General features: G+C 48.2%; 1 pseudogene; it reads left to right on the top strand.

Annotated features, from left to right (window-relative positions):
- Positions 1-2,064: 2,064 nt before the first annotated feature.
- On the top strand, positions 2,065-2,163 carry LOC120367004 (U6 spliceosomal RNA; annotated as a pseudogene).
- The last annotated feature ends 1,034 nt before the right edge of the window (positions 2,164-3,197 follow it).

The following is a 3,197-nucleotide window of genomic DNA, read 5'->3' as shown; positions in this document are numbered from 1 at the left end:
CATTGTGGGGGGTGGGGGCTTGGGTAGAATGAGCGAATGATTAATGATGCAATAAGATTGAAGGGATGAGCAGTGGCTCACACCTGTAATCCTAGCACTTTGGGAGGCCGAGTCGGGTGGATCACAATGTCAAGAGATCGAGACCATCCTGGCTGACATGGTGAAACCTTACCTCTACTAAAAATACAAAAATTAGCTGGGTGTGGTGACATGCACTTGTAGTCCTACCCACTCAGCTACTTGGGAGGCTGAGGCAGGAGAACTGCTTGAACCCAGGAGGTGGAGGTTGCAGTGAGCTGAGATTGTGCCACTGTACTCCAGCTTGGAGACAGAGAGAGACTCTGTCTCATTAAAAAAAAAGAAAAAGATTGGAGGTATGGTGGGAATTCTTTTTTTTTAGGGTCTTGCTCTGTCACCAGGCTGAATGCAGTGATACAATCATGCCTCACTGTAGCCTCAACCTCCCAGGGTCAGGTGATCCTCCTACCTCAGCCGCCTAAGAAGCTCCCAGCTACAGGGGCTCGCCATCCTGCCCAGCTAATTTTTGTATTTTCAGTAGAGATGGATTTTACCATGTTGCCCAGGTTGGTCTTGAACTCCTGGGCTCAACTGATCCACCCACCTCCGCCTCCTAAAGTAAGGTGTGAGCCACCATGCCTGACCTACCATGGAAATTTTGAAGAAGCCCTAAAACTGACTTGGGGACCTAGAGGAAGGGGGAGAAGGCCAGCTGAACAGTGGAAATTGCATGTATAAAGATATGGACACTCAAAGGATCATGGCACCTTCTGGAAATCACAAGTGGGTTAGTATCAGTAGAATGTGTGTTGGCTGGAGACTGAGAAGGTAGGGCTAGCTGGAAGGGCCAGATCTTTGAGGGCCTTGAGACAGCAGACGATAAATGTCTTAATTCCAGTTGGGTTTTTTTCTTTTATTTTTTTGAGACAGAGTTTCTCTCTTATTGCCCAGGCAGGATTGCAATGACGCCATCCCAGCTAACTGCAACCTCCGCCTCCCGGGTTCAAACGATTCTCCTGCCTCAGCCTCCCAAGTAGCTGAGATTACAGGCATGTGCCACCATTCCTGGCTAATTTTGTATTTTTAACAGAGACGGGGTTTCACCATGTTGGTCAGGCTGGTTTCCAACTCCTGACCTCAGGTGATCTGCCTGTCTTGGCTTCCCAAAGTGCTGGGATCATAGGCATGAACCACACCACACCTGGCCTCCAATTGGCTTTCTACTTTGCAGCCAGAGTGACAAAATATTTGGAAGATAAAAGTTTGATTGTGGCCTGCTGCTGCTTTAGAACTCACTAGAGTTGAGTACCAAGTTTTTAGCAATAATGAAAAGGTGGGTGCAGTGGCTTATGCCTGTAACCCCAGCACTTTAGGATGCTTAGGTGGGAGGATCAAGAGTTCAAGACCAACCTGGCAACAAAGTGAGACTCCTCTACAAAAAAATTTAAAAATTAGGCCAGGTGAGATGGCTCACACTTGTAATCCCAACACTTTCGGAGGGCAAGGGGGGCAGATCACCTGAGGTCAGGAGTTGGAGACCAGCCTGGCCAACATGCTGAAACCGCATCTCTACTAAAAATACAAAAATTAGCTGGGCGTGGTGGCAGGTGCCTGTAGTCCCAGCTACTAGGAAGGCTGAGGCAGGAGAATTGCTTCAACCTGGGAGGCAGAGGTTGTAGTGAGCTGATGGTGCCACTGCACTTTAGCCTGGGTGACAGAGAAAGACTCTCTCTAAAAAAAAAAAAAAAAAAAAAAAAAAAAAAAAAATTAGGTGTGGTGGCGGCGCATGCATACAGTCCCAGCTACGTGACAGAAGGATTGCTTGAGTTCAGAAGGTCAAGGCTGCAGTGAGTTGCGATCACACCACTGTACTTCAGCCTGGGCAACAGAGCACTTTTGAATGAATTGGAAGGACTTATAAGCTGCCTCAGAACCAAGGACTTTTTAAACTCTTGTCTCTTTACCCATGTGCATGCAGGCAGGGGCTGTCCGAAAGTTCCCTTAGCTGACTGAGAAACCAAAACCAAAAGAAATGTAACTGTGTACTTGCTTTGGCAGCAGATATAGTAAAATGGGAATGAAACAGAGATTAGCATAACCCCTATGCAAGAAGAAATACAAATTTGTGAAGGGATCCCCCCCCAAAAAAAAGGCCAGGCACAGTGGCTCACGCCTGAAATCTCAGTCCTCTGGGAGGCCAAGGTGGGCGGATCACCTGAGGTCGGGAGTTTGAGACCAGCCTGACCAACATGGAGAAAACCTGTCTCCACTAAAAATACAAAATTAGCTGGGTGTGGTGGTGAATGCCTGTTATTCCAGCTACTTGGGAGTCTGGGGCAGAAGAAGTGCTTGAACCCAGGAGGCAGAGGTTGCAGTGAGCCAAGATGGCACCATTGCACTCCAGCTTGAGCAACAAGAGAGAAACTCCATCTCAAAAAAAAAAAAAAAAAAAAAAAGATGCAATCATCTAAAAACTTCCTCCCTAGGAATCTCATCAAATAACTAGGAAAGATTAACTACCAGAGAAAAGACAGTTGTCAGGCCGGGCGCGGTGGCTCAAGCCTGTAATCCCAGCACTTTGGGAGGCCGAGGCGGGTGGATCACGAGGTCAAGAGATTGAGACCATCCTGGTCAACATGGCGAAACCCCGTCTCTACTAAAAAAAAAATACAGCCGGGTGCGGTGGCTCAAGCCTGTAATCCCAGCACTTTGGGAGGCCGAGGCGGGTGGATCACGAGGTCGAGAGATAGAGACCATCCTGGTCAACATGGTGAAACCCCATCTCTACTAAAAACACAAAAAAGTAGCTGGGCATGGTGGCGCGTGCCTGTAATCCCAGCTACTCAGGAGGCTGAGGCAGGAGAATTGCCTGAACCCAGGAGGCGGAGGTTGCGGTGAGCCGAGATCGCGCCATTGCACTCCAGCCTGGGTAACAAGAGCGAAACTCCGTCTCAAAAAAAAAAAAAAAAAAAAAAAATACAAAAAATTAGCTGGGCGTGGTGGCGTGTGCCTGTAATCCCAGCTACTCAGGAGGCTGAGACAGGAGAATTGCCTGAACCCAGGAGGCGGAGGCTGCGGTGAGCCGAGATCGCGCCATTGCACTCCAGCCTGGGTGACAAGAGTGAAACTCCGTCTCAAAAAAAAAAAACAAAAAAAAAAAAAGAAAAGACAGTTGTCAC

The sequence above is a fragment of the Saimiri boliviensis genome, chromosome 17 (assembly GCF_048565385.1).
Source record: "Saimiri boliviensis isolate mSaiBol1 chromosome 17, mSaiBol1.pri, whole genome shotgun sequence".
Lineage (NCBI taxonomy): Eukaryota > Metazoa > Chordata > Mammalia > Primates > Cebidae > Saimiri > Saimiri boliviensis.
Note: the sequence above shows the minus strand (reverse complement) of the source record. Positions and strands in the feature narration are given on the sequence as shown.